This window comes from Megachile rotundata, chromosome 1 (assembly GCF_050947335.1).
Source record: "Megachile rotundata isolate GNS110a chromosome 1, iyMegRotu1, whole genome shotgun sequence".
Lineage (NCBI taxonomy): Eukaryota > Metazoa > Arthropoda > Insecta > Hymenoptera > Megachilidae > Megachile > Megachile rotundata.
This window is the reverse complement of record NC_134983.1, coordinates 4629559-4641676: the sequence shown is the minus strand read 5'-3', so window position 1 is coordinate 4641676 and position 12118 is coordinate 4629559. Positions and strand designations below refer to the sequence as shown.

At 28.7% G+C, this 12118-nt stretch overlaps 1 protein-coding gene across 9 annotated transcripts in view; it reads right to left on the bottom strand.

Moving 5' to 3' along the window:
- The window catches only part of LOC100879277 (neural-cadherin), a 511227-nt gene that overhangs the window by 165396 nt on the left and 333713 nt on the right, over nucleotides 1-12118 (bottom strand). The window lies entirely within an intron of this gene.

Here is a 12118-nt window from a genome sequence, read left to right as displayed (position 1 = left end):
GCTTTTGGTACTTCTTATCATTCTTATATAGTTTTACTAATACTTATATACTTTATTCTGTTAACTCATACAAGAGTTTATTCACCTCTTATTTAGTTCATTATATCAATCCTTATAAAATTCATTGTATTAACCCTCGTATAGTTCATTATATCAACCCTTACATGTGTAGTTCATCGTATTAACCTTCATATAGTTCATTATATCAAGCCTCCTATAATTCATTCTGTTATCCCTTAGACATAGTTTCTTTACATACATATAGTTTGCACTTCCTAGGTTCAAACCTAGCATTCCTACATTCAACATTTAATTTAACATCGTTAATATAATTATTTGAAATAAGTATTTTTTAATTAAATCCACGTTATAGTGACGTATAAATGTAAGCAGAGAATGTGAAACAGAAAACAGTGGCAATTAATAATAGAGAAGTAATAACTTCAAAAGAATTCATTAAACTCCCAAGTGTTCGAAATTGCTGTCTGCTAATAGCAAAAATATCTTCGCGTACGAAGGGTTAATTGGTAAATCAATCTATTCTTGATCACTTTCTTAGGAATTCGTTCTATTGAAAAGTAAATTGTTCTATTAACCTTTTGCACTCGGTGGCACCTCCGCGGCAGATGGCAAGTCTAAAACCTTTCGGTTGAAAAGTTTGATGAACTCCCTGGAAGTTATTCTTACTTGGCACCAGTGTCTGTTTCATTATGTGAAACACTATATGTACGTTTCACTATATTTTATGTTATAAGTTCAATTAAATAGTACCCATTTCAAATTGTTCTATTAAACTTTACGAAACTAATTGTGAGCCTGAGTTATTTTTTAAGTGCAAAGAGTTAAGTTTAATGTGAAAAAATAATTACTTGAAATCATTTCTAAGATAAAGATTGGCAATTTAACGATATATTATATAAGGACCTAAAAAAATCATTTGGTCAACTTAATATATTGTCGGTTCCATGAATTTTTCATTACTACAGATTCTAGCCGTGGCAATATAACGAGTCTGCAATTAATGGAATTAACTGTTGCTTCGCAAAAGTTTCAAAATTATGGAGTAAAGAGTTATGGAAACGTAAATATATTTTTTAACCCAAATATTAAGATAGAGCGAAAAAAGCACTTGAAATATGATTATACAGAATAAATAGAAAAATTGTACATTATAAATATTGTACGTCGTTACTACATTTTGAAGTCTAGGCTCTAGGAGATAAAAATTAGTTTTAGTTACGGGATAAGGATAATTACTAACCACAGGTACCGACAGTACGAACTTGTGCTAATTTCCTTAGGGAAAAATGAAACACGCTAGAAAGGATATTCCATTCATTAAAACATTTGGATAATGCGTTGCAATATTCCTTTGCATATGCAAATGTTAAAAATCTCTTTACACAAGGAAATATTTAAGATTTCTTTACACATAGAAATATTAAAAATCTCTTGGCGCATAGTAATATTAAAGATTTCGTTACATGTAGAAATATTAAACATCTGTTTACATGCAGAAATATTAAAGATCTTTTTATTCACAAAAATATTAAAAATGTCTTTGCACATAGAAATGTTAAAAAGACAAGAATAACTAAATTAAAAATCGATAATTATGAAAATCCTAGTTCTAAGAATAGATACACATGCATTAATTAATGCAATGTTCATTTATTAGATGTCACAGAGTTGAAGATATAAAATAAAATTAAAAAAAGTTGAATAACAGGACGTTAAAAGACATTAAAAGAATATTAAAAACAAAATAAATATTAAATAAAATTTTCACATCACATTTGGCACCATTTTATATTTTAATGCATTCAAATTGTATAGTAACGTTTAGCATACCTACAGAGATTTGAATACTGGTGTTATTATAATAAATGTTATCATACAAATTAGTACAGACTGTGATTTATACTTCTGTTTTTATAATAGAAAGAATTTTAAGAATAAAACACAAAATTACAATAACAAATAATAGTATATTTTTAAATAATTGCATCAGGGACAATGTGATATTGACAATTACTCTCAAATCATGAATTAAATCTATTTTATTACAACGCATTTTGGCAATGTTAACCTATTTTACTTTCTGCAGTTTGATTTATTGGAGGTGAATTTTCAAGTAATAGTACAACCCTGAATCAATGTCTTTCATTCAATTTTATTATTTCTCCTGTAATTTTATTCATATCAATTTTACATTTTTTTTTTTATTAATTCTTCATTTATTCCCTATTTATATTATTCTTGAAAATCCATATTTTTAGGTGATCCTAACAAGTTTATTCCAACAAATAAAATAAATACACCAAATCATATTAAACATGAATAGATATTTCTACGATGTATTCCAAATAAATTAGGAGATACATATATTAGCTTTATAATTTTCCATTTTAATTTCATTCAGCATAGTTTGAATAGTAAGTTATAATATAAAAAGTAATGAACTTCACCCAATTAACAAATTCACATTTTGCATATTCATAAATATTTTTATCATATTCAATTGATTATGAAGTCAAATAATTGAATATTCCTCACAGCCTTAAGCTTAATTTTCACTTTACGGTGTTCATAACAGAACGTAATCGTCCTAAATAAAGTACGTCACTGACAATTCAGAACGGACCTGTGAAGTGCTTAGAACATGTGATTGCAGTTTCTATTCTCTAAACTTTACGATGGGGTTTATTACTGTAATCCTGCTTGTAATGCTGCTCTACTAGTACGTTAGCAACTAGACAGAACTGCTAACACAACTAGAGGGAACATCGGAAGAATTAAAATTAACCTTTCCGTTTCCATAGACACTTAAGAAGTTAAATTGCTCTATGCTATAGATTGTTGCATACAAAATGACAGATTTCGAAATACCAAGTCTGACACTTGATGACATAGTAGTATTATAAACTAGTACTTCTAATACGTCAGTTTGAAACTTTAAGTTTGCTGAAATAGTTTACACAAACTTTTATTCATCTTTTTTAGTATGAATTGGCTCCTTAACAGCAAACCTCATCTCTATAACAATGATTGTTTCACGATTAACAATTTTATATTAAATACATTAATGAAACGTTTTAATGATTATTTTTAACAGACGTCAAGTTTTAAATTAATAACATAACATAAATACTATTTTGCAGTAATTTTATGTCATCAAAGTGGAAACCAGCCAGTTTGTATTTAAATATTATTACATTTTTTCACAATCATTTCATATGCCATAACTTAATATTTGTCATTCTTGATGATATAAATTTCTAGTATATATAAATTGTTCATACCCTTTTAATTTTTAAAAACTTCCACCATTTTAACAAGAGATTGCATCTAGAGATGCATTATTCACCAAAGAATATGTGTCATTTTTATACGTCTTTAAACATTTTACACATTCTTTTTTTTTGTGTTTTACGCTGAAATTTTCCGCAACGAAAGGAGTAATATCTCATACTGTCAGGTGATAGACATCCATCAATATTTTTATAGCGCCCATCAATTGTATTTTTTTAATAACGCGAAATTGTTTATAACGGGACAACAGGTAAAATAGTGATGTTGACACTACAAGAGAAACTTCTTTCTCATCTGCCACATTCCTTAAATCTTTGTTTATTGCAAAATATTGTAACTGCCCATATTTCGGATTCTGTATGTTGGAGAAAACAAATGATAGCTTTAAAGCATTTATAGGTACCACTAAATCACAACAAGAGTTTAAAATATAGCATTCCATTATTCTAGAATTGGCTGCTGCGACAGTGATGCATTGTAAAAGATGTCCACACGAGAGTTTTGAGTTTGTCACACAAATTTAATGTTACCTCAAACTAATAGGAGTACATGAATTTTTAGGCACAAATAGAATAGCAAATTGACAATATCAATCCCGTCAATTTAAATAAACTATTTGTTGTTCGATTCATATTTTACTGATATGGTTTTTTATTATTTAAACGAATTGTACCATTGTGAAATAGAGTGAAACAAGAAATTTTAAGTCATAACGTTTATGTCGCCCATTCTAATAAATATATAGAGTTTCGATATTTAACCAAATATTCAATATATTTAAAGTTTGGAGCAATTTCCTGTTTTAGTCGTAGTTTTCTAGTTTTGTACCTGAAGGTAATCTATCATGATATGTAAATGACGGCTATCTTACTATTTCTTACGTTCATCTAACATAAGGTTTCCGTACATATTTCATAACAAAGAATTATCATACTACAGCAGGAGAATGTTTCATATCAATTCAGTGAACAGTTGCAAGTAAGAAATATTTCAGTTCTTTCAAAGATTGCTATGACATCGTATTATTCTAACCAAGAAATGATAAAAGTACATTTTATGTATGGCCTTGTCAATGGACCTGCTGTAGCCTCACGAGGACATTACATGGAAAAATATCCGAACTACAAAATACCATCTCATACACTGCTTACGAACCTACATCAACGTCTTTGTGAAATCGATTCATTTAAAACGCGATACCAACATTCAGGAGAATCCAGATATCGAAGCAATATGGAGGTCTGCGTTTTAAGAACGGTAGAAATAAGTTCAGAGACAAATATGAGAATAATTCCAGCAACTGCAGCTGTTTTATGCTCCTACCATCTTCAACAATCCTCAGAGCCTTATTCCACCAGATTATCCAGTAACACTACAGCTTTCGCAGGTTCTTGTACATGTACTAAACCCACAATTTATTTATTAATGAAGCTGCATTCACAGTGTCATGAATTTTTGTAATAAAGAAAAGGTAACTCTTACTCGATAATACAGTAGATTGTCGACATCGATTTTCATGGACAATGTGATGAGAGATAATAGTCGACCTGGACCTTTTATTTTAGTAAATTAGCTGTCAAGTGTAACTGTCGTCATTTTCTGATAGATCTGCGATTTGCATATTTGTATCATAGAATGGTCAGTTTATGCATGATATTTCAGCGGATCATTTTGATCCCAACTTTTGGCATAGTAAAACCAAAATTTCTGGGGAAAGTGGATTGGATGTGACCCTCTTAAGAATATTGTACGTTTTTCATTAATAAATGTGGCATATGAATTACGTAGACGAGTATGATGTGAATAAAATAAAATTTCTGAAAAGATTGAAAGTTTTCTTGTATGAAGAACCACGCGTAGAAAAATTAGAACATCTTCCATAAATAGTAGTGGAGGAAATAGTAATACTTTCAGATATTTATATGTCATGTTTGATATTATAGAAAGTAAGTTAATTACCGTAAATTAAACAGGAAATTACTCATTTGATTATTACTTACTTTGATTATACAGGGTAATTGTAATAACATGAATCAATACTTTTCTCATATATAGTAAAAACTTCTAAACGAACAGAATTTTCGATAAAACTGAAACACCCCGTAATTTCGAACAGGAAAATGGTTATTATTTCCTATTCTTGTTATAACTTTTTAATAAAGCAGTGAAAACCCTACGTTTACAAAACAATTTCCCTTTAACTTAATTCATAAAGTAGCAGAAGATAAACTAGAATAGTCTGTACATACATTTTGCCTCAAAAATCATAGTTACGTTCACGAATAAATTGATGTTGACATACATTACATAATTTCACATGATATCGAAAGATATAATTTCATGTAAGAAACTAAGGGATTAAATTTTTGGCAAAATGAACAAATAAAAAATTGCTACGTAAATGTAAAATATGAAATATAAATATAGGTAATTGAAAAACATGTAATATAATACTGATCGCGCAAATATAAAGTATAAAATGTGACAATAATCTTGTAAATGTAAAGTATTGAATATAATAGTATAAATGTGAAACGTATAATATAACAGTAACCATATAAAAGTAAAATATGAAATATGATAATAATCGCATAAACGAAAAATATTAAATTTAATAATAATCATATAAATGTGAAATTATAAAATATAATAGTAATCGTGTAAATATAAAACACAAGTAAATACAATCCAAAAGGGGTAATACAATATTTCCGCCTTCCGCTTCATAAAAATCCTTGTGTGCACAAAAAACACTACGATACGTTGGATATCCACTACAAACTATTGGATACTTCCTATCCAGTTTCGCGAGTATGGTCTACCCAAAAAATATTTAATTCTCTTCTGTAAAACCTTGAATGTATTGCAAATCGTAAAATTACTCCGTAAAGCCTGCAACCGTAGATCGTCTTTGGCGAACGCACTGTGGCGATATCTTCGCCGACGGCATTGCTTGTAATTAACCAAGCCGAATTGATTTTCCGTCGCTTGAATGGAACGATATCCCAATTGTGCGGATACACCAGTGCCTGGATGAGACATTGCTGTATGCGTACAATGTGCAGATTGTGTCCTTTGAAAATAACGTGGGCTTCGATCGATGTCACACGCGCGGAAACTACGGATTCAGCTTGTACTGAGCAACGTTCGCCAAAACGCCTCCGGTGTTTGGCGGAGTGACGACGTAACGAGAATTTGATCGTCACTCGATGGCGACACTCTATCGAAATTTCATCGGTTCAACCCCTTCGTGTGTCATTCTCGCGCTTGCAACATTTATTTCGGGTGGCAATGGCCGGGAAATTCAGAATACGGTTAAAGTCTCGGAAAGCAGTGCAAACATTCAGGGAAATTGTTTCTACCCTTTGCACGCGCTACTCCACAAAAGTGAAATGTTATCGCAAATAGCCTCCTGACCTGCCCTAATGATCACCACGAAACGTTCATTTGCGTCTATGTTTATTTCACTTAAGTGTAAATGAACATGCGCGTTAAGGCGTTTTGTGATATTAGTTACAAAAGATTTACGGACGCTTGATGATCATTTATTTTTTAACTACAAATAAATAGATAAGTAGGATACAGAAACTAGCTTATACTAGAGGGTAATTTCTGCGCATGTCAACATTTGTAATTTATCAGATGCTTATGCACTTTAATGTCGCGCTAAAGACCTTTTAAGGTGAAAGCGACTTGTATACTTGAAAGGAATTAAATTTTTAATTTTTCCTTCCAATTTTATGGGAAATGGCCAAATACCAGAAGAGATATTGCATTGTATGATTTTTGAGTTTCACGAGAGTAGTATCAAAAACATTTGTGATATTCATCCAAGTACATTAAATGTTCGTAAATACCTAAGGTGGTTTTTCATTTATTCTGATCGCTAGAACAATGGAAAGCGACAAAAAATTTGGAAATTTTCACAATATCTAAAGTGTTATCTTTGTGGATGGTAAAAGATTGATCACGAGAGTGGTAAATCACTGATAAAAAATGAAAACTTGTAAAAAATTTATTAGTTTAAATCGAATGTGGAAAAGCATTACTTTCCAGTTCCCCGAATACAATGATTCATCTTGATAAAAGTAAGATATTTTGACAAAAGCTTTTTAATACTTTCTGAAATTTAAAGAAAGAAGTGCAAGTTCATATCGATAGATTCTGTAAATTTAGTTTTTAGAATGTAATGTTACAAATTGTCCATGTAACGTCACACGTAGGTAGTTTAACTATAATGATTTTTGGAGCGAAATAATTCATTTTGTTGCATATGAAGCTCTTGATTTTTTATGTTAATATTATAAAAAGTTAAATTATAAACGAGAGGTCGATTTTAAATATGAAATTATAATTTGTGAAAGTAGATGTTTGTTAAAATTTCAACGTCACGTACAATTCCCAGAGGATTACTTTTTATACTCAAAAGGTACAAGTCCTAAAGTTTGACGAGTTTTCTCATTCGCGGAAGTTAAAAATCCCTTCAAAGTTTGTTGAAGATGACTACACAAATTTCCCGCACACTTTTATTTTTATACAAAGTGATTGACTGTGAAAAAATCATTTTATAAATAATTGTGTGTAATCCACAAGAAAATGATCATTTATTAACCAACAATTTTATGACTATCGTTAATAAATTTCGAGTTTGAAGTTATTATAATAAAGACACTAATCTGTGATAGTTTTGTATCAAGTTGTGTCAGATTCTAAAAAACTTGAAATTAATTATTATCATTTAGCAGTCATTTTGTATCGAACACATTTATGAAATATTTATATAGTCACTTTTATGAATAATCAAGCTTCAAATTACTATCTTACGGTATCATTATTTCGTTAAGTCATGTACAAATTTTTAACGAATCAAGATCGATTATTTGCTGTAATGGACAGCCAGTCGACCTGTAACGCGACTCTAATTAAATATTTACTTTTGTTTACAGAAAGTTTGAAGCTTTAATTTTATTTTGAAGTACAAATCACACGTGTTAATATATTGATTACCAAGATGGCCCTATAAAGCATGATACACTTTGGAATGAATTACTGTTACGTGATTGTTTTGTATTTCAATTTGATGTTGCTGACCGGTCGTCGGTGCTCTTTGACAACGAAGTTTCATACACCACACAAACCTTAACTTTGACAATTATTTCAAAGCACAGTGTACAAAACTCGAGTGTTACGACACAATAAGTAACAATTCAAGCTGTAACCGCGAAAGCAAACCAATATTGAACGTTACAAGTTATAGTAATTTACATGTAACCTCTATTGACTATGTGAAAAGTTAAGTCAGGAGAATTGGAGCGATGTGGTTAAATTTTCCATGCTCCACTTCATGTTACAGTGTAAAGTTCTATTTTATTAAAGAATAAAAGTTATAAATGTTTAAAGTTGAAATGAAAAATAGATTCAGAACAAATTGAATTAATATAACTTTTTCGCAAAATAAGTTTCGTAATTAAATGTACATATTTTTGATAATTAATGTACACTTAAATAGTAATTTATCGAAAAGAAATTTTTGGGAATTCATAAATGATCAATAATATTCATGATTTGTTTAAAGTATGTCAATATTGGTTGCTGTGGTTAATAAATAAAAACATTAATATTCTGATTATTTAATCGTGGTTAGTAAGGAAGTGCTACGATCAGAAATTTGCCGTTAACTATGTTTGACTATTAACTGTATTTTTGCATTTTATTTATATAGTTGTGGTCGTTTCAGCCTTAACTAATTAGCCTAAGTTAATAAAATATCAATTTCAACATACTGTCATCTAGCAATATTGTTATTACACTTTACGAAAGTTCTTTGCATAGTCAATACAATTTTTCTGTTCATAAAAATTTACTAAATAATTTTAAGTCTTGGAACATTAACAATTTTGAGAGTTTATATTTTTATATTATGTACAATCGTATATTGTATATTTAGTTTCCCCATTTCGTGACTAAAACATATTTAATTTGATTTCATTACTATTCCATCTTATTTGCAAGATTATACTAAATTATTCATTACGAAAATAATCGTGTTAATTAATCAATAATTTTCTACTAATGCTTCACTTTTATTAACCTATAAGCAATTTTAAAACGTCAAACAAATCAGTTGATTTCTGATTCACGAAATGTTATTCGGTTCATTGAAATCGTTCTTGCAATCATGCAACAGGACTTGTATTACTAATTTACAGCTTCTGATCTGTAATAGTTTTACTTCACCTCTGCCAGAGAAGCGTAACTGATTCTACTGTAAACTACCATTGCAACAGTTCTGGGAAAGTGATAATTAATATCCCTAGTTAATGCTGATAGTAAATATGCTTTGATATTCTATCGTGCATAGTAACAGTTACAAAGCGGTTTCCACTGAAATTCATAGCGTTAAGCATCAGATATATGCAGATGTTCACGATTGATCTTCAAATTAATCTTGCTACAGAATGGAGGTTAGTCGAACGAAATATTCAAAAATATCAGTTCATTCGTTTCATTATATCAGTTTGATTTATTTCGAGTTGTGAATTCGACTACATCCAACTTGCATCATGATTTGTCCACCACATTTGATTTACACTTTTAACAAATATGTAAAATGCAATGCCGTCGATAAGTATTTAAATAAACCAAAATGAGGTATTATTCAAATAATCTGCAGATGCAAATTCGAAATGAAACGATGATGTTGGGAAATGCCGAAATAAACATTCGAAAAAGCAATATGGAAAAACAATATTATTTTAAAAAGAATGAATATTTTTCAATTTAAATGACTTTTCATGTGAGGTAAATTTTTTTTTAACAAGTTTTCATTCGAGGTATTTAAATATGTTTTTATTTGAGATAAATTTATTTAAATTTGTTTTTACTCGAGATGGGTTTACTAAAATTTTTTATTTGAATATTAAATTTTCTTCGTGATTTTTTAACTGATTATTTTATTGGAAAATATTGGGAAGGTTTTTATTTGAATATAATATTCTTATCCCCGAATGCTGTTTTTCGATTCGAAATTTATTCGAATAATGTCTGACTTTGTATAAAATAATATTTAATACAATACGTCATATAAGACTTCATATAATTAAGACTTTTTTTAATCTAAGATATCACATATAGTTAAGAAATAGAAGTTTATGTTAATCGTAAAGAAAAAGGTAGTAACTGAAAGTGAACTAAGGATATGAAAGAAATATTCGAAGACAGAAAAGTAGTGAGCTTATTTACAAAACGCTCGGAAAGAAATTCAAGAAAATACGTAAAATATCAAGAATATACGAATGAAGAAAATACATAAAATATGAACTGTCACATTACGACAAATACGTAATACCTGAATAAAATTAATATATAATAAATGAATTCATCTATTTGTCAATGTACATTACTTTCTTTGATGTGTAAGTAACGTTAAATAATTTAAATCAAATTCGATCAATAGTTTAAAAAAGAATTTATAGATTTCAATAAAATTACATGACGTGTCCAAATACAGCCAAAAATAGAGCTGAACTTATTAAATAAGTTTTTATATTACTGTTTATAAATATTGAGTATTAGAGAAGTTAAATTTGTGAATTATAATTATGAACTATTTAAACTTTGTACTTTGAACTTAATTTTTTGAAATAGTGTAATAATCTAATAAGGAGTGTCAAAAGTAAAATATCATTAACTAAATGCAGTGAGTTTAAACAGTTAACAGTTTTTCAAACTGAAGTAATTATATGCATGGTAGAAAATAGGTTAAACTTTTTGCAACTTTGGTTTAATGTGTAAATGAATGATTTTTTTGTTTGAATAGTTTCATTGATTTAGTTTTACTTCACTTTACAGACTGTAAGAGTATTAGTATATTTCACGTTAAATATTCGAGTATATTCTATTTTATATTCGAATGTTAAATATAAGTTTTAAGTATATGAAAAAGATAAAATATAGCTACTTTTTATACAAAATATATAATTTAAAGGAATATAAATTTCTATAAAATATGTGAAAGTGATTGAAATTAAGTAGCACACATTTGATTCATGAAGGTTTGTGAAAAGCATAACAGATGACACAAGTTCTCGAATGATGATAGAAAGTTTAATAAAAATTAAAAAGAAACAAAATGAAAATTAACACTACAGAATTAATATGAATCCACTTTAAGTGTAATTATAAATATTAAACACATTTTCTATATAAAATATGAAGGCTGTAATATTAGCTCCAAAATATTTTTCATTAAATTTTGACCACATTTGCACATTTTTTGTAGCTAATCCTGTATTTAGCACCACACTAATTTGCACATTTTAGCACACCAAATTTCTGTAAAAGTTTATAAGAATTACGTATTACATATTTTGTCGAATACGAACGTGACACTGTAACAGTTTAATAAATACCAGCATTGAATTTTTTTAATTGACGAAATTTTCGAGAATGCAATTTTCACATTTGTCAGAGACTTCAAACATTGTTTGTCAAATTGATGCAAAAGTATAACTCAAGGTACACAAGTTTCGATTATAATATCAAACATGTCAATATGTAATATAGATATTTCGTAATGAATATTTTCGATTAAAATAGTTCTGATTTATTCTATTATCTCCATGAATCAATTTTCATATGTATTTATTATAAAATACACACTTATTCTTAGCTGATCATTTTGTGATAAAGTGCATAAACGGTCTTCACCTTTTTTACAAAATTTGAGACTATATACGAAATGTTGCATAAAGCCACACTTATATCTGTTTAATTAAAAATCACGTTTATATCTGCTTCATCAATT